The sequence below is a fragment of the Theobroma umbraticum genome, unplaced genomic scaffold (genome assembly GCF_002168275.2).
Source record: "Theobroma umbraticum cultivar Fairchild unplaced genomic scaffold, ASM216827v3 scaffold_4.1, whole genome shotgun sequence".
Lineage (NCBI taxonomy): Eukaryota > Viridiplantae > Streptophyta > Magnoliopsida > Malvales > Malvaceae > Theobroma > Theobroma umbraticum.
In genome coordinates, this window is record NW_018397258.1 from 9,015,639 (window position 1) to 9,037,052 (window position 21,414).

Here is a 21,414-nt window from a genome sequence, read left to right on the forward strand (position 1 = left end):
TTTGAAAATCCATTTAATAACATCTTAGTGAACCTTTCCAAGGTTTGAAAGAAATCTAGTCACTACACCAACTATATGAGCAATGTCAAGTCGAGTGCAAACCATAAGATATATCAATGAACTAACTACAAAAGAGTAAGGAATTCCCATAATATGTTTCTCTTCTTCTTTATTAATTGGACAATACCTTTTGCTTAACTTGAAGTGGGTGGCAAGATGAGTACTAACTAGTTTAGCATTATTAAAGTTGAACTTTTCAAGCACCTGTTCAACATACCTTTCTTGTGATAGCCACAACTTTCCAACTCTCCTATCTTGAATGATATCAATTACAAGTATTCATATGATCAATCTTAAGTCTTTCATATCAAATAACTTAGATAACTTCTTCTTCAACCTGCTAATTATCATCACATCTTGTCTAACAACTAACACAACATCAACATATAACAAGAGTATAAGGAATTTACAATTAGGGAATGTCTTAATGTAAGCAAAAGAATATGAACATTTCCTCATGTACTTTTAACTCATCATAAATGAATCTTTCACTTCAAAACCCTTTGGTTGTTCCATATAGATCTCTTCATGCAAGTCACTATGCAAAAATTTACACTTCATATTAAATGACCAATCTCAAGGTTTCAACTAGTTGCTAATTCCAATACAACTTAAATAGAACTCATATTCATAATTAGAGAGAAGATCTCATTAAGATCGATACTTTTTTTATCAAAGCCTTTCAAAACCAAACGAGCTTTATACCTCACTAGCATTTCACTATCATTTTTCAATGGTCATTTACCTTTTAAAAGCTCAACCAACTCATAAGTACCATTTTTAGCAAAGAATTCATGTCTTCTTGCTTTGCTTCTAACAAAAAATTCTTATTTTTATGAAATTGCACTTCTTGAAAACTCTTTGGCTTCCTTTTATTAGTAATTAAAATATAATTAGAACTATGATACCTAAAGGACGGTCGATGTACTCTAATAGATCTCCAACTTTAGATTTTGTGCAAGGTTGCTCTTTTTGCTTAACTCTCACTATATTTGGCTGAACAATGTCATTACAAGAATTTGACTCATCACTAACTATAGATGGCTTATTTGTACCCTTAAACTCTATTTCTCCTGAATTTCCACCACTTGTGGCTTTACGACAGATGTAGTTTTCTCATCTTTTTCACAATCATTAAGTTCAACAACAACTCGTGTAGTTTTCTCAATTTTCTTGAAGTTTTTTATGATCTTTTTATCATGAAAAACTACATCTTTGCTTCTAACCATTTTTTTTATTTGGATTCCATAACTTGTTCTTTATCTCCTTAATCAACAAACACACATGGAAAGGCTTTACTTTCAAGCTTTGACCTCTACACTTTCAAGCTTTGACCTCTACTCTTTAAGCAAACGCATAAATGCTTTACATTCAAAGACCTTTAAATGTGAGTGTAAGCAACCTTTTCTTTTTCATGCCATTTCTTGAAAGTCAAAACCTAAAGGAATAGATGGTAATATATTGATTAGGTAGTAGGCTATGTTAACCACTTTACCACAAAATGACTTCAACAATTTAAGCATCTTCAACATGCATCTGACTTTCTCCAAAATGGTGTGTTAGGTCATTTTAGCTACACCATTGTGTTGAGGTTTTCTAGGTTCTATCTTCTTATGCATCATCCCATGCTTTAAACAGTAATCTACAAAGTCATTAATGATAGTGTAATTGAATGTCATGCAAGCCAATTGTAAATGTTGTATTTAAGCATTTACTATTTACAAAAAACATTTTTTATTTCCAAAAAGACTTGTAAATGTTAATTGGTTGAAATAATGTCCATGGAATAGTGTATGCTTTGCAAAAGGTATTATAATGAGGTATAATTATGATAACCTTATTGTATCAATGTTTAATTCTTAAATTGTTCTTAATCAAGGTTTTATCAAGAAAAATAGATATTGATAAAACATAGAGATCGACACATGGTTATGTTCTTTATTTAGGAAGTGAGCAATCAATCTCATAAATTGAAGTATGCGTATATTTGAACTAACATGTGGGTGCTTGTTGCGAGATCAAGTTTACTAAACATGACCCGCCATGAGAATCATGTTTAGTCTATCATTCAAGTGTCTATGGAACAAATTCTCTTGTGATAGTTGTGTAAGTGATATTTAGATTATGGTTTGATATTGTTTAGAATGGTCCTAGCCAAGGATACTCAAAGTGGGATGGATATTGGATATAGTATGAAACACATGAAGGTAAATCAATGATCGATAGAGGATTCATCATAGTATGTAAATCTAAAGGGAACATCACATTGTAGCTTGAATAGAAAAAACTCGTGGAAGTCTTTAGTTAAGGTAACTCGAGAAGTCAACAGAGGATGTTCTCTTTAAAGATGAGTTTGATAATTATTAGATTTAAGTGCTAAAATGGAAAAAAACAAAATTAGAGTAAACACTACTCCATTCTTTAAGTCTTGTTGAGATATAAAATGATGAAGGGATAATAGTTACGCTACAAGATTGTTAATTAACAGGTTGAGTCAAATCACTATGACTCTTCTTAATATTTGGGTAGTTATAATACATTGTTAGATACCAACCTTAATTTATAAATATAAACTAATTAATTGATAATAAGTGATGAATGCAAAGGAATTTGATTCATCTAATCCCAGTTGAACTTGGATTATAGTTTACATTTATTGTCAATATGTTAAGAACCTATGGGTCATGCGCATTAAGAATGTCAATTAAAAATTTAAAAAGGGATTAAAAGTTCAATTAGTCTTTAGGTAATTATGCAATTAGCATAAACGTTATGTAAAGTACTAAAGGAATTAAAATTAATGTTAGCTTTAAAATTATTATAGTTTTGATTATGATAAAAAAATCAAATTTTCTTGAACATTATTTAAGTGATCCTTGATAAGTTCTTGAAATGATTTTACTCTCATACATTTGTAATTACATCGTTATAAGCTTGACTCTTGAAGTTATTGAACTATATCTATAAGCTTGTATGACATAGTTGGATGAATGCTTATGATTCCCATTCATTAAAGTCTAATTTAATGATTAAAGGAGAATCTAGATGCACTCATCAAGACGGAGTTTTGGATATCTTCTTTAATGATGACAAAAAAGGGGAGAAAAAAGATAAAGTTAAATAGAGTTTGATAGGTCTTTATGTTTAATTTATGTGTGCGGTGCTTAGTTATGATTTTGTTGAATATTATGTGCTAGTTATTATGGATATTCAATATATCTTATTTAGCTCCTATGAATATTATAAAAATTTTATTGCAAATCTTTAAAGAAAACTAGATGCATTAACTAAGGGGGAGCAATCCTCATTATGCATAAAGATTTAAATCATTCATACTGAAGATAAACCGTGCACTTTTAATCTAAGAGTGTTTTTTCACCATAAAAAATAAGAGAGAGAGAATATATTAGTGTTTAACATTTTCATTTATTAATGTCTAATTATATTATTTAAGTGCTTAGGAAAAATTTAAATTGTTTAATATATTTGTTGTTTGAAAGCAAATCAAGAAGCTTACTGTGTTACAAAAATGGTTAATTAGTTAAAAGAGCAAAGAACAAAAGGCTAAGTGAAAGTAGAAAAATGTTAACTAATTAGGATGGAGCCATAACTAGTTAAGGTAAAACTGGGTGCTATATAAAAAGTAAGGCAGAAAAGCCTTAATCAGTTAACACCAAGCTTAACTGACTAAGAAAGTGCTGGAAGTTGAAGATAGAGGCATGCTAATCGGTTAAGCAAAAGGGTTAATCGGTTAAAGCTAAAGACTTTAAGTACCTAAAAGCACCAAAATGTAAATTCAAAGTGAAGTTGATCGCTGAAAGAGCACCAAATGAGGGATTTCAAATTTGAAGATATGTTAATCAATTAATGTTTATTTGAACCAGTTAAAGTTAAAGGAAAAGAAGTCTCAATCAGTTAAAGGGAAAACTAACCAATTAAAGGAAGATTGCTGGTTAGAGAAGTTTGAAAATAGAATGTCTCTAATTGGTTAGAGCTTCCTTTAATTGGCTAACACAGTGAAAAGAGTTGCCAGACAATGTACATCAGAGAAAGCTTAATCAATTAAAGCCACCTTTAATCGATTAATAATAAGTCTATTATATAGAATTATTTTGATACATTTTAAGGGCTAAAGTAGTTAGGTATTTGAGATTTTAGATTCAGATTGTAACATTTTAAGTGTTTTTCTAGTTTAAATTTGATTACATGTTGATTAGTTAATTTAAGTTATTTTACTTAAATTTTACATTAGTTTATTTTAAATTACTTTAAGAGTAGTTATTGCTAATTTCTCTTATTTCTTTTGTAAGAAATTTGATAGAAAAGGCTCATTTAATGAAAACCAGTGCAAGTATGGTGATGGCTTCATTCGTATATGTTTTGATATTTTGACCATATCTCTCTCTACAAAACTATAAATAAGGTGATTCTTAGACCACTAGAATTCTATGAAGAAGGGATACAACATTTATGCTTACCAATTTGCCTAGTTCTAATTGGATCATAGTCAAAATATTTGTCTAAGTTGGAGCACTGCAGCAGTATGCATGGACTGAACAAGATGTCCTTTTTGGAGTATAACTTTCAATCCAAAAGTCCAATTGATGTGATTCATAATCCATTGGAAAGTTAAGAGATAGGGATAAAACTTTTATGTTTACCACTTTATCCTATTCGGAACATATCAGGGTAAAACTTATGTTTGAAATTGATAGACTGCCATAGAGCTAGGAGAACAAGGTTGCAATATTGATGAAAGGAAGCGCACATACAATTTTCTAGAGAGCTTAATGATACAGCGTTGGGTAATTTTTCAAAATTAAAAAATATTGACAAGATTTTAGAAATTAGGTTATTTAAAGCCTATTTAAAAGATCTTTGTCAGAGATTTTAGAGGGGGAGGTAGCGAGTAACTGTTCTGGAGATTTGGAGCCAAGAGCAAAGCAAGAAAATAAGAGAATTGGAGGGAGAATAAAGAATGCAAAGCTTTAACGATTAGTTTTCTTTCTTTATTATTGTGTTTTTCTTATTTTTTTTGACTTGGATTAATGGTTAATTTTCTTTGGATGAAGTTTTTATTAGATATTATGAGCTAAATTATTTTTCTAGGATTGCAATTAAACTCACATATAATCTAAACTTTTAATCTCTTTCTTGCTTATCTTTAATAAGATTTGAATTATTTATTCTAATTTGTTCTTAATGCTTTTAAATGCCTAATCACCAACTAAATTGATTTAGGGACTAAACAAACTTAAGAAAAGGAGTTAATGTAGACTAAAATTGGGATAGCATGTGATCATATTCATTGATTTACGTATAGGATAGAAATATACTTATAGGCCATATGGAGCAGATTAGAGTCTGAACTTAATGAATCTATTTTAATTTCAATTCACATAAGGATATAGTGCTTTGGTTAAAACAGATATTTTTATAAGATGAGTTAGGAGACCCTTATAAATAATTTAGGATTCTAAATTAGCAATTCAACTCATGACATAACTTAAGAAAGAGAGGTACGATTTAGATGAAGTGTGGGATATTGTAATCCTAGGTTTGCTTGATTTGATTTTTATCGAAGTTATTATTACTTTAATTTTTCTTTTTAGTTTAAATTTTGATTAATTAGTTTTAATTAATTAATTAAATTTGATTGTTTTGATAAGATTAAATTGTTCTAATTTTAGTACTTAGTAAAATTTTATATCAATTCTCTGTGGGATCAATACTTTGCTTGCTTATATATTATCTATTCGATACGTATACTTGTGTAGTAGAATTTTAACTAACAGTTATCACAGTGAAGCAGGCTGCTAGACAGAAAAGCTTTAACTAATTAAAGCTCACCTTTAATTGGTTAACAAGGCACTACCAGTAAATTTGAAAAGAGTCACTAGAAGACAGTAACCATGATTTCTACTCAAAAACTGTTTCTAACTACTAAAAATTGTCCTCCAAGTATAAATAAAAATTCAAATAATCATAAATCAAAGAGAGAAGTCATCTAAAGTGATTTTGAGCTTAGAGGTCTAAAAACCTTATCTTTACAGTTGTATTTCACTCCCATCCTTTGAAAAAGTGTTTGAGCTTAACTTTGTACATTTTAGATAAGTTAAGTGATCAATTGTACTTCATCTTTTCTCTATATCTTGTTTACTTCAAGTGTGAGAGACAATTTAAGGGGTAGACTAAGCTTAGGAAAGCTTTAAGAATCTTGTAAGAGGTTTGTGCTTAGGTAAGAAGCTCACCTTGTAAAAGCTTGGTGGAAGTTGTTAATTCCACAGATTTAGTGAAGTTGGGTTAAAAATCCTTGATTGAGAGATCAAGGTAATGGATGTAGGTCAAGGGGACCGAACTATTATCGATTTTGCACATGCAAGGATATGTATCGAACAAGTAATATAGTGATGAAGTAGAGTATCATTCCCACGGAGATTTGTTTCTAAAGTTTCACTAAGTAATAAAATTATAAAACCAATTAATCTTATTTAAGAAATCTAAAAATTGAAGAAAAACTAATTAAAAACAATTAAAAATCAATACTTAATAAACTAACAAACTAAATAAGTTAAGAAAAACAATATATTAAAGACCTAGGATTATGGGTTTATTCAACACCTCATCTAATACAAGCTTTTCTTGTTATTTATCTTTCCTAGGTGGTTTTACTAACCTAGAATCCAAAGCTATGGACAAGTTTCCATCTTGTTTCTTATGCAAATATCTAACTCAATTAGTTCACTATATGTCTTTAGGAATAAATTAATCTAAGTTCATTAAGAAGTGTCTTAATGTGGCTATGTATGGCAATTGGCATATGTCTACCCGAATCATGAATCAGATCACCTAAGTCACTTGAACATACACTATTCAAACCTTAATCCAATCTAAAATCTCTCTATTGAGTCTTAATTAGATTCAAAAATCACTTAATTGTTGGCCAGACAATCGAAAGCATTTGGAACATATTTGAGTAAGCAAAACTAGACCCATTCATGATAAATAAAAGAGAAACTAAAATTCAAACTACTTGTTGAAATCGACCACAATCCTAAAATGATAATTTAGCTCATGATAACTAATGAAAACAACATCCAAAGAAATTTAGCCATGAATCTAAGTCAAATAAAATAAAAGAAACACAAAAGTAGAGATAAAAATTAACTATTGAAGCTTTGCAATCTCATTTCTCTCTCAAATTCTTTTATTTTCTTGCTTTGTTCTTGGCTCCCAATCTCTAGAATAGTTGCTTGATGCCTCTTCCTTAAAACCTTTGAAAAAGATCCCTTAAATAGGCTCCAAGTAACCTAATTTCCAAAATCCCGTCAAATTTTTATTTTTGGAAGATCTCTCAGTGTTGTGGTGGTCTATCAACTTTGAACATAATTTTCACCCTGATTTGTTCCAAAATGAGTAAAGTGGTGAACATAAAAGTTTTAGCCTTATCTCTTATTTCCAAGGGTTCAAGAATCACATCAATTGGACTTTAGGAGTTAAAGATGTGCTCCAAATACAGTATCATGTTTAGTCCATGCATACTGTTGCAATGCTCCAAATTAGACAAATATTTTGACCATGATCTGATCAAAACTGGGTAAAGTAGTAAATATAAAAGTCATAACGCTTTCTCTAATCATTCTAGTGGTTTAAGAATCACTTCATTTGGAGTCCTTTTTAGAGAGATATAATTAAAATATCAAAATATATACAAATGAAGCTATCACCATACTTGCACGGATTTTCATCAAATGAGCCTTTTTCATCAAATTTCTTACAAAAGTAATAAAAAAAATTACCAATGCTCCTTTTAAAGTAATTTAAAACAAAATAACATAAAACTTAACTAAAATAACTTAAATTAACTACTCAACATTAATCAAACTTAAACTAGAAAAACACCTAAAATACTAAAATTTGAATCTAAAATCTCAAAGATCTAGCTACTTAAGCCCTTAAAGTGTGTCAAAATAACTCTATATAATAGAGTTATCACGAACCAATATAAATACTTGTGTTTTGTTCACTTTTCTTTGCCCTTTCTTTACTTGGTGATTTTTTGCCTTTACAAGTTTTTGTCGCATCCCCATTTTGTGATGGCATATGACCGGCAGATGAACCTAGACGAGTATAGCCCACTAAGCCTAAGCAAGTTTTTTTTTTTCATTTATTCATCATAACTCGTCCCATTAACCATAATCATCATACATAAAGCATGCAATACAAAGTCATACATGCATCCATAAGCAACTGTCCACAATTATGGAATTTCTCCACATAAGTTGTGCAAATGCATTCATTCATAATAACGTCAGAGTTAATGACTCATACATCATGCTTTAGTCATTTCTCAACACCTTAGGGTGTCTATATAGGCTTTTGAGCCACATTCGTGCATTCATCTATAACATTTATAAATATATGCCAAGCATTGGCTATATTATCATAAACATGTTCAATATCTATAAATATAAACATAACATAAAACTGACTCATCAACGGAACATGACTCGATTCTTTAGGCATCAAGTGGGCTAAAATACTTAAAAAGGTTTATCCACTCACCTTTGAAATGTCAACCTCTACCAACAAGTAAGACTTCACTCTAGCTAATTCTTGGGAGCTTTGACCATTCCTAAAATGTTAAACAATCATTACAATGATTACTCAAACTACAAACCATCTAACAATCCTTCTAAGCCTTTTTGAAACTAACCAAGTTGGTCTATAACTAATTTTCTATAATAAACCTATTATTGTTCACTAACTAAAGCTAGAAATTTATGAACCCATTTCTTCTTTACCTTAGGTGAGCTCTAATCCATGAGGAAAATCACCAAATCCTTTAACATGATGGACTAACAAAAGTTTGGACACAAAATAGTATTTTTCAGAGCTAGAAAATCATTGATTTAAAGATTTGAAGTTGAAAAATATCACCTTTATTGAAAAACCCAAAGTCCAAGCTTCAATCTTCCAAAAATGGTGTTTTGGGTTTAAAATTGTGCTGAAAGAACTTAGAGATGAGGAGAAATTGATAGAAAATGGTTAAGAATGAAAAACCCTGAAAGAATGGGTCATATTTATACTTTAGAGTGTGAAAATACCCATTTGCCTTTTTTGTTAAAAATAAAATCGATATCATCTATCGATAGATTTCGCCATCGATCAATAGATAGGCTTCAAAGTCCTTTTAAAAGGCTTTTGAGTTAATATCTATAGATAGATAGGTCCAATTTATCGATAGATGTTCTTAAAATTTCTTAAAAAGACTTTCTGGGTTCAATCTATCAATATATGGTGAACATTTATTGATTTTTGTCCAGAATACACTTTGGGTGTCCTTAACAGGCCCTAAGCTTATTTACATTAAATACCATTTAATTAAATATTTTCATTTTTATTTCTTTTCTCTTTACTCTTCATTTACTTAAGATAATTAATATAAATAAGCAAACATCCTTTTGTTTGGATTTAATAAAAATATCAAAAGAATCAAAATCTAAATTTTGGTTTGAAGAACAAAATAAAAAACTTCAATTGAAATTAAATTTTCGGCTCCCATTTACCATAATAAATGTACTCTAAAAATTATGAAAAATCATTTTTGGTTATCCATAAATCAGGAAAACCATTACTGTCATTTTTTATTTACAAAAGATTGTTTTATAAAATCACATATTTTGACCTTTTCCAAACTTAGAAAAATATTTGCTTCAACAATGACAACCAATCAAGGTGGCAGCCATAAAGGATACAAGAATACGTGAAATGGACTATAACTAATAAATGAAATCAAATAATGTAGATGTTCAAGCTTGCCTAAGGATTTATCCAACTACCTTCCTATAAAAGTTGGGGTTTCACAATTTTAAACTTTCTTTGTCAAAATCCTTCAAAAGTTTTTCAACCTTAAAAGTTTCCTTCAAATTTTTTAAAGTGTAATTTACCCCCTTTTAACACTCCATTGTGAGCAACAAAAGGTATTAGAGCTTAACCTTTGAATTAAGACTTAAAATCTTTAGGGGAGATCAAATGGATACACAAAACTCAAATGTCACTGATAAGCAATACATAAATAAGCTTCCTCTATTTGATGGATCAAATTACAAATATTGGAGAATTAGAATATCTATCTACATTAGAACCCTTGACTATGAGATGTTGGATGTGATTACAAATGGTCCTTTCATCCCCACTAGCACAAATTTGATCATGGGTGAGAAAATGCCTAAATTTAGAGAAAAGTGGACTAAAGCTAAAATGAGAAGAGGTCCAAATAAATTTCAAAGCCATCAACACACTTCATTGTGCAATAACTCTTATAGAATTCAACAAAATTTTGGGTTGTACCACTGTTGAAGAACTTTGGGAAAAACTTAGGATCATTCCCCGAGGAGATTTCTCAAGTTAAGAAGTCTAAGATCACCTTTCTCACCCACAACTATGAAAGGTTCAAAATGAAACTTGGTGAGGACCTAACCATAGTGTATGACCAATTCACCAACATAGTCAAGAAGCTCAATCAATTTGCAAAGGTTATACTTGAACATGAGTAAGTGAAAAGGTTACTTAGAAGCTTACCAAAAAGTTGAAAACCAAAAGTGATTGCCATCCGAAAAGCTAAAGACCTCAATGCAACCACTCTTGATGAAATATATGGTTCACTTCTCACATATAAGTTAGAAATGAAGGAAGAGGAAGAGGAAGAAACAACGAAAGAAAAAGCTAATTTTTTAGAATAATTTTGAAACATATAAGGTTTGATAATGTGATAGCAATTTGAGCATAATTGATGACTTACACTCTCACTTATTCAAGTAGCCTAAAATAAGAAAAATTGAGTTTAAAAATTGTCTTTGATTTCATTGTGCCAAAGATATATTGACCATTTGAACAATCTTGATTTATATTCTTGAACTTGCTTGAATAGTTCAAGACAGTTGATAATGAGTTTGAAAGTTTTGACTACTTTAATTGGTACTTTTAAAGCAAAATGAGCTTATATGAGAAAAATGTTGTCATCCTTTAAGTTGGAATGATTTATGAATTGGACAAGTTTGCTTCATGATGAAAATACTTATTGACTTGTTCTTATTGGATGTGCATGCTTGCTTGTAAACTTGAATGGTCATAAAGGCATCTTTGGCACATGATTGTGTGATATTTGAAAATGACCCTTGACATGCATAATCATGATTCATTATGCTCATTACACATTTCATAAATCACTTAAAACATAATTGAACAAAATTAAGTGATATTGAGCTCATGACTTTTCACAAAACATGTCTAATCTTGAATGTTTCAAGTTGAAAAGTTTGCAAAGAAAGATTAAATCTTTATCAATTGATTATCTTGCAAAATCTTATTATTGAAATTGATTTATTGTTTTTGATGATGTTACATGGTTGAACAAAATTGATTTGATACATGAATTGTATAAATCCCATTTTACTTGATATTTCTCTCATTATTTATAAAATAAATTGAAAGATTTTTCTTAAGCATAATCATGAGTATGATTTGACATTAATGATATTTTAAGTACATGAACAAATCTTCTTGTAATTCTTGAGGCTACAATGATTTCAATAATATAAAACTAGAACAAGTGTGCCTTATGTTGAAAATGTTATTATAACTTGTCCTTGTTGCAAATGAATGCTTAAATGACCTTAAGGGCATGTTTGTCTATATGCTGAAAAAATGTTAAAAATGTTAAATTTGATGCTTATTATGCTTAAACATTGTTTAAAATGCTTGTTACACATTTTATAAGCCATATTCATGCATTATGATGAAAATTGAGCATGATTGAGCATATAAAGACATGATTCTTCAAATGAGCATTTTAATATTTTAGCACTCGTGAACAACGAGCAATAAAAGCAAAAATTTGAGTTCACATGTTTTTCTTGAAGAATCTTTGATCACATATGTCCAACATGATGTTCTAAACATGATTGAAATGAAATTCTAAATTGTTTTCACACAAATCCATGTTTTGAAATCATTGAACCTTGGAACATTGCAAGTTTTTGAATTTTTTTTTTGGCTTTTCAATGTACAGGGATCAAGCATAGTTGACTCCTAAATATAATTAGTTGACTATTGGAGAACAAAATGCAAACAATGCTACTAGAATGACAAAAAGTTGATCTGCAAGGATATTTGGTCGAGTTCTGAGTACTCTATAGCTAAAATGGACCAATTTTGATTTCCAATGTGTCTTTTTACTTCACTTCTTGTCCATTGCAATATTTTATTCCATGCATTTCCTTTTTCAAAGATGATTCTTGGCTTTTAAAAACATGCATTATGAATATTTTCATGATCATTTGGTGCAAATGCATTTCTTGAAATTGCAATACTTATTGCAAAATGGGAAAACTTTTTTGATTACTTAAATCTATCTATTTCCAAGCATGAAACTCATTTTGATTTTATAAATTCTCGTTTATTTACAATGGTAAAATAGAGATATGAGAAATTGTTCATCAATTCTTGAATTTGTTAATTTTATTGGATTTTCATGTGCATATATAGATAATATCTTCTCATGAAAATGGAAATGTTCAAATGCTAATCTAGGAACTATTCTTGACATATCTTTTACATTTGTGCTTAAATGATTATTTCAAAAATGATTTCTTGATTATGCATATGAATTTGATTAGGATGAACTCATTGAACTTAACAAAAATATTTTGGGTTCATCTATTATATTAGTCAAGTCACATGCTTACATGACATTTAATCTTGCTTGACCTTAATGATTGAAGACTATAACTTGACTTAAGTGATAGAATTGCTTATAGTGCTTACTTGCATAACTGAAGTCAAGTTTGATCATGACATATATTGTGAGTTGACATAGTTGAAATTTATTTTTAATATGCATTTGAATGTTGACTATGTATTCATTAAGCCTTAAATGTTCACGTGATCTCTAAAATTTGGTGTACATCCAACTTTAGCTTATAAGGTACCATAAATAACTTAACATGTCAAATAAAATATGGCCAATAGCTATAGTTAGCAGTGAATGCCAAATGTGGTTTGATTGAATATTTCTTTCTTGAATCTTGATCATTAAGCCTTAAATGTTCACGTGATCTCCAAAATTTGGTGTACATCCAACGTTAGCTTATAAGGTACCATAAATAACTTAACATGTCAAATAAAATATGGCCTATAGCTATAGTTAGCAGTGAATGCCAAATGTGATTTGATTGAATATTTTTTTCTTGAATCTTGACAATTGGTATTCATTGATGATTGAATGTTCACTTTTAACATATTCATGAGTTAAGTGCTTTATTTTCAATATTCCATAACGGTTGAAATCACTCATGATTTATAAATTATTGAGAAATCGCATGTACCTTGAACTTCAATGATTGCATATTTTTGAATGGGTATATGTCTACATCGAACTCATGCTTACATTTCGATAAACAAAATTGGAATCATGATTAATGAAGATAGCCATTTTATTTCTTGTAGTCATGCTTATGATTACTTGATCATAATACTCTCATACATGATTGCGACAAGTATAAAATGTTTTAGTAATGGCTAATTGATAATGATATCTTCTTGATGAGAAAATTCTTCTTGAATTTCTAACTTTATATATAATGTGGAGAATATTTCTTGAAATGCTTGCTTGTTAATGATTTAGAAAATGCTTGGTTAATATTACTTGGTAATGTTAGATGATGTTTAATAATATTTGAGAATGATGCTTGATGATTAATGATACCTTGGACATGTAAGGGAACTACTATACAAATATCTTGAAAAATATGAGTATTTGATACATATGTTGAACATCTATTCAAATGCTCATACTCTTTTAATTCCATTGAAAACTTAAGTATTAAGGAAATAAATTGAATATTCATTTGAATGCTTATTTATTCTAGGCTGATGATTTTTCTTTTAATATGTGATCTAATAAGGATCTCTAACAATTTGTGTTAAGCTTATGATTTCTTAAGGGGGAGTTAATCATTGTCATTCATATCATGAGGAATTAACATCTTTAACAACAAGGTTTGATGAGAATTCAACATTTGGTGTTATTTACTACTAGTAACATCTTTTTAAACACCAAAATTGATATTGTGCCTTGTATTGCTTCTCACTTAAACTTGAATGTTGAAATGCTAATTCGTATCAAGTTTTAAGTTTTCTCAATTAGTATCTAGTTTTAAAATTAGCATCAAGCTTTAGAATTTTCTTTTTTCACTTGAGCTTTAAATTGATCATATCCTCCTTAAATGTGTTTAAGCCTTGAAGTTGATATGCTTGGAATGTTTAATGATAAGAGAAGTCTTTACTACTATTTTACCAATTAATATAATGAGCTTTAAAATGATTTTATCTCTCATAATTGATATTGTGCTTTTACAAGGGGGAGATTTTACTTATATCTATCAGTTAGTATATTGAGCTTTAACACTTGGTATTGGAGCTAAAATATAGCTTATGTGCTAATCAAACATCTTTATGCTTATTTTGCTTGAACTTCATAAATGTTATGTCCACATTTCGCTTATAGATATGTATACTTGTGGCAATCTTATTGATCTTTCTCTTGATGAATTAATACTTGAATGTGTTTAATGGCTATATTTTTTAATGACTTGCTTGAGAATATTAAGAGCATATATATGATGGCTTTATGGCTTTATGGCTTTATGGTTACATATTCATGGTTTTAACGCTTATATTCTTGATGATTTTTGCTAACTATTATTTCTTGAGCTTAAGCATTTAAAGCTGTCACTTCTTAACCTTTTTCATAATAAAAATGGGGAGAAGGTTTATGAGCAAATTTAATTTTGTGCATATGTTGAGAGGGAGATTTTAAAATCATTTCAAATGCAAATTATTTTCACAGTTTTGTCATATCAAAAAGGGGAAGTTTATTATCTTAAAAACTATTATAGTTTTGATTATGACAAAATGATCAGATTTGCTTGAACATTATTTGAGTGATCCTTAACAAGCTCTTGAAATGATTTAACTTTTATACATTAGTTCTTAAATAGTTACAAGCTTGAGTCTTGAAGGTACTGAACAATATCTATAAGCTTGTATAACTTAATTGTATGATTGCTTCTGATTCCCATTTATTAAAATCTAATTTAAAGATTAAAAGAAAATCTAAATGCAATCATTAAAGGGGAGTTTTGAATATCTTTTTTAATGATGACAAAAAGGTGGAGAAGGAAGACTAAGTTAAATAGAGTTTGATAGGTCATTATGTTTAATTTGTGCTAGTTATTATAGATATTCAATATAACTTATTTAACTACTGTGACTATTATAAATATTTTATTACAAATCTTTAAAGAAAATTAGATGCATTAACTAAGGGGGAGTAATCCTCATTATGCATAAAGATTTAAAGCGTTCATACTGAACATAGCCATTGCACTCTTAATCTAAGAGTGTTTTGTCATCATCAAAAATAAGAGAAAAAAAATATTAACTTCATGTATTTTTTATCATAACAAACATTCCTATTCATTGGTGTCTAATTATATAATTTAAGTGAGCAAAAGAAAGCTTAAATTCTTTAATATAATTGCTATTTGAAAGCAAGTTAAGAAGCTTGCTATGTTGCAAAAATGATTAATCAGTTAAAAGAGCAAAGAACAAATGGCTAAGTGAAAGCAGAAAAATGTTAACTGATTAACATGGAGCTTTAGCTAGTTAAAGAAAAACTAGGCGCCATATAAAAGCAAGGCAAAGAAGTCTTAATTAGTTAGCACCAGGTTTAACTGATTAAGAAGATGCTAGAAGTTAAAGATAGAGGCGTGCTAATCGATTAAGCAAAAAGGTTAATTGGTTAAAGTTGAAGACTTGAAGTACCTAGAAATGCCAAAATGTGAATTCAAAGTGAAGTTGCCGTTGAAAAAGAGCTAAATGAAGGATTTCAAATTTGAAGATATTTTAATCAATTAACGTTTATTTCGATCGGTCAAAGTTGAAGGAAGAGAAGCCTCAACAGTTAAAGGGAGGACTAACCAATTAAAGAAACACTGCTAGATGGAGAAGTTTGAAAGTAGAATGGTTTTAATTAGTTAGAGCTTCTTTTAATCGGTTAACACAATGAAAAGAGCTACGAGACAGTGCAAGTCAGAGAAGGCTTAATCAGTTAAAGCCATCTTTAATTAGTTAACACAATGAAATAAACTACCAGACAAAAAAGCTTTAACTAGTTAAAGTTCACCATTACCCGGTTAACAAAGCAAGGCCAGCAAATTTAAAAATACTCGTTAAAAGACACTATAATGGCTATTTCTACTCCAAAACTGTTTTAACAGTTAGAAACTATCCTCTAAATATAAATAAAGGTTCAAACAGTCATAACTCAAAGAAAGAAGTCATCTAAAGTGATTTTCAGCTTAGAAGACCAAAAACTTTTTTTTTACACTTGCATCTTGTAAGGGTTTTGAGCTTAGGTTAGAAGCTTACCTTGTAAAAGCTTGATGGAAGCTATTAATTCCACTAGTTTAGTGAAGCTGGGTTGAAAATCTTTAATTAGGAGATCAAAGTAAGGGATGTAGGTCAAGAGGACCAAATCGCTATAAATACTTGTGTTTTGTCCACTTCTCTTTACCCTCTCTTTCTTTAGTGATTTTTTACCTTTAGAAGTTTTAAACTCTCATTTTCAAAATCCTCCAAAAGTTTTTCAACCTCAAAAGTTTTCTTCAAATTTTTTAAAATGTTATTCACCCCATTTAGCACTCCATTAGGACCAACAATTAATTATTTATAAATATGAAGCTTATGTTACATATTCGAAAAGGTGTAAGAGGCACATTTAACACTATAAGACTGCTAAACAGAACACACATAATCTTGAGAGGCAAGTGATGAAAATTAGAAAGAGTTTCAAACTTGTGATTTGACATTCACCATCTTAACCGTGTGAGCTATCGATTCACTCTTTTCTTCAATTTTGCCTACGTTTCCTTCCTCTCTTAAGGGTCGACTCCTACTATTGATTATTTTAATTGAGAGTTTAAAAATTGTTGTTTTGATTAATGTTTTGACAATTTTTGTTTCAATCATTTAGAATCGAAAAGGAAGAGAAAACCTTACAAATTGCATCTAGGTTATAAGATTTTTCTCATTGTCTTGATTAAAGTTCTTTTTTATTTTTGGCTGTGTTTTTCTATTTCCATTTGGGAAAAGAAACACTTGATCACCTTTCCCTAACAAGTACTAGGCTTTGCAAGTATAAACAACTCTAGTCTCCTTTGGCGTTATTCATAATTGTCATTCTTATGGATCACTTTTAAAGGCTGTATACTTGGACAACTTATGGTTTGTTACAACCCAGAGTCGTGAATCGGATTGAAATTGTGTTGAATCCTTATGATTTTGACTCCAAGAACATTAAGTTAATGATCTTAATCCTTTAGTTAGAGTTTATTTACATTATGGTTCTATTTTAGGAAAAAAAATTAAATTTCTATTATGTATTGTATTATAATTGTATTCCATTTTCTTAAACATTTAGAAGTGTACTCACCACCATTGTTAGCACAAAGACATTTCAAGGATAGTGTTATCATCTTTTCTGCCATGCATAAAATTTTAGAAAATATTAATGTGAAACCCCAATTTTTCATTAAGTGAAACTTGGTAAATTTTGAGTATAGATGAACTATATTTTGACTTGATTATTGGACTAGTTTTCCCAATCATTTGGTTATAAATTTCTTCAAAATATGGTGTTATATTTTTGGATAATTGAAGGTTGAAAGAATATAAGAGAAAGGAAACCAAAAGAATAGATTTTTGCATATTAAGGCATGAAGGGTCAATCCCTAGGTAAGGAAGGTCGATCATGAGGTAAGATCTACCCATTTTTGAGTTCAAAACCCATAGGTATAACCTAACTTTTATTTTTTTTTATGAATTTCAACATATAACCCTCCTTTGAGTTGAGAATTTTTGGAGGTTTTTCTCTCTAAAGATGTTGTTGAGGTAAAGACACTTAAGCTTGCACAATAAATGATTTGGGTTTGAAGTTTAATAGCTTATTAGATTAAATCAAAGAATATTAGTTTACTTGACTAGTTTTGAATAAATAAATTTGTTAGAAAATTTTGAAACTTATGATAGAAGTTATTGTGTTAGGATCTGTTGAGCTTAAGCATTGTAGAATGAGCAAGGTTTAATGAAGTGAGGTTTAGGAACGCGTTTTTGTCAAGGTGAATGGATATACCTTTCCAAGTATGTTATATACGTAAAAAAAAACATGATTTATTGAGGTTTTTTAATCTTGCATGATTAAATACCATTTTTATAATGATGAATTAAATGTTTTGAAAACAAACGATTTTAAAGATGTTTTCGAATCTATTATTTATGTAAATATCTCTATCACATATTATTTTTCAACAAGGGAGGTCAAGCTCTTTCAATGGTTTTTTTCAAAATGAATCCAATGGTATGATGAGTATGAATGGCATGTATAGTAAGGTAATGTATGGTGGATGTGAATAATCCCACCCATAAGTTTATGAATTAATATAAAATGTATGTTATGTTAATGATATGTTTTGGTAGACTTAGACATTCCCACTTATTGTAAGGATGATGAACTATGTACAATGGTATGCAATGTGTACAATGGTATGCAATGTATGATTATGAATTCATATGTGATGTAGTTTCCACGTACTTGATGTGCTACGTATAAGAATGATTTAATAAGCATGATTATGAAGTCATGAAATGAGTTATGGATATGATAAATCTTATACATAAAGAATCTAAAATAGTGGGGATTTATCCACTATTTGCTTGAGTTGGGGCAAGCATCACTCAAAAGTGAGTGAGGTTGAACGCCACTCACAAAAGTTCAAGGAATCCAATATAGTTGGGATTTATCCACTATCTACTTGAGTTAAGGCAGGCACCAGTATAATATGGTTGAGGCTGAATGTCAGTCAAAATAGTTCAAGAAATCCAAGATAATGGGGATTTTGTCCACTATTGGCTTTAAGTTATGGTTGGCACCACTCACATTTAGTAAGTTTTAATAATTCCTAGAAAATATTCTAGAGAGTAGAGGTTAATATGGTTAACTACATGTTATAGATAAGATTGATGCTGTTGTTCTAGTTTAGGATGTTGATATGATGGGATTTATAAATTATGTGTTCATGTATGGAATGATTATTTAGAGAACTAGCAAGTATGAAGAGTGAAAGGAAAGTAAAGGTTTATATGTGATGAATGATACCCACCGTTTGGGTTTATATACAATAATGGTACCATTACCAAATGCTAAGGTGCTAGTACCCAACATATGGAGATTTTTTTACTTTCTCCTCATAAATGTTTTATACTCATTTACATAAACTTGTTTATGTAATCATTTACATAAACTTGTTTATGTAATCATTTACATAACTTGGATTTAAATGATATGTTATGATAAATGATTTGAAATGATGTTACTAAGCATTTGGAAGGGATTCTAATGAGGTTATGAAATACATGTTGTTTTTGAAAATTATGTGTTAATGTCAAAACTCTTCCCCTTAGATTATCCTTTCCAATATTCACTCATGGAGTCTTTATGACTTACATGTTAGTTTCTTATTTTTCTTTTTTACAGATCAGTATGTAGCAACTCGTGTCATGGAGAAATGATTCCTTCTTTCTTGGTAGGTTATCTAGTAGTCACTTGCAACCTCGAGGGTCGAGTCATATTTGTTAATGAGTTGGTCTTTGTTTTCTTGTTTATAAATTTTTGAATATGTTTTTGATTATGAAGCAAATGTTTGGCATTATACGCACACAAAATTATACAAATGTGATGAATGATGGCTTAAAAGCCCATAAGAGCACCATAGAATGCATGTGAATGTTGATATGAAATATGTGTTACACAAATGTTATTAATCAAAGAAAACATTTCCACATTTTATGTTGAGAAGTTCCATACGTGTGTGATGGCACCTATGTATGTATGAGTTTATTTATATTGTATGCTTGTATGAATGGTTATGGTGGATGACTAGCCCACACATGGTGATTAAGAGGCTTGTTTGAGTCTAGTGGATCATACCCATGTAGGTTCTTTCGGCAGTCACGGACCACAAAAAATGAGTCGTGACAATTATAGTACATGACTTTTTTGTTTCAACAAAAACATCCAAGTTTTTTGTGAAGTATCATAAGGAAAAGTAACAATATTTATTACTACCAAGAAACTTAACCTCAATGGAACCGCATATATCAAAATAAATCAATTCCAATTTATTCTCTTTCCTTATAAAATATGCACGAAAAATAACTCTATGATTCTTACCATTTAAATAATGATCACAAAGGTTTAAAGATACACCTTTGGCTGAAAGAATGAAGGAATATTTTGCCAAAAGTTGCAACCTTTTTCTCACTTATGTGTGCCAACCTCATATGCCATTAGTTTGGTGAAGCATCATCCTCGACTATATTTTTCTAACCACTATACAATTTCAACCAAGTCTTGCACATTGTACAACACAAATTTTCCTTTGCATCTAGCATAGACCCCTTGAAAAGTTTTCACTATCCACTTTTTTGTTGACCTTTTTATTCTTCCTTGTTAAGGACATTCACTACAAGCAAGTTCATTGTTAAATTTGGAATATGTCACACATCCTTTAGAGTCAACGTATAACTAATACTTGTTTCCAAATATCACTAATTCTTACAACCTACGATAATCTTCTTTCCTATCTTAGTATCCTTAAAGTCTCTTGCTTTGTAGATAGTGAAATGTTCCTTCTTAGAAACAAAATGATATGTTGCGTCACTACCAATTATCCAGTTAATGCCTTAATCATCATAGGATGCAATCACCATGTGTGCTTGCCAAAGTAACTATATCATCATAAGAATTTATTGTTGCAACCATAGTCATCAATATTGTATGATACCTATATACGATACGATACGCATAAAAAATGACATGTATTAGTATATATATCTTATTTGAGTGCTTATAAAAAATGCATCATCCAACACATTAGTGCATCATGCTTATCACATGATACATACGATACACACAATATACTTAATCTTAATGAATCTAGGCTGGGTCAGGTTTCCAATTTATTGGATACTTTGATTCAATTTTGACTTTTATCTTTCAGTTAAATCTAAGCAAAATGTAATGTTTTACTTTATTTTATACCATCCACAAATAAAGTCTAAAAGATTTGATTTAACTTTAGGTAACTCAAATTGAGTTAAAATACAAGAAAAGTTTTGAAGTCTAAATATTTTTCCAAAGACAATATGTCTTAAGTGCTCTTTTTAATATTT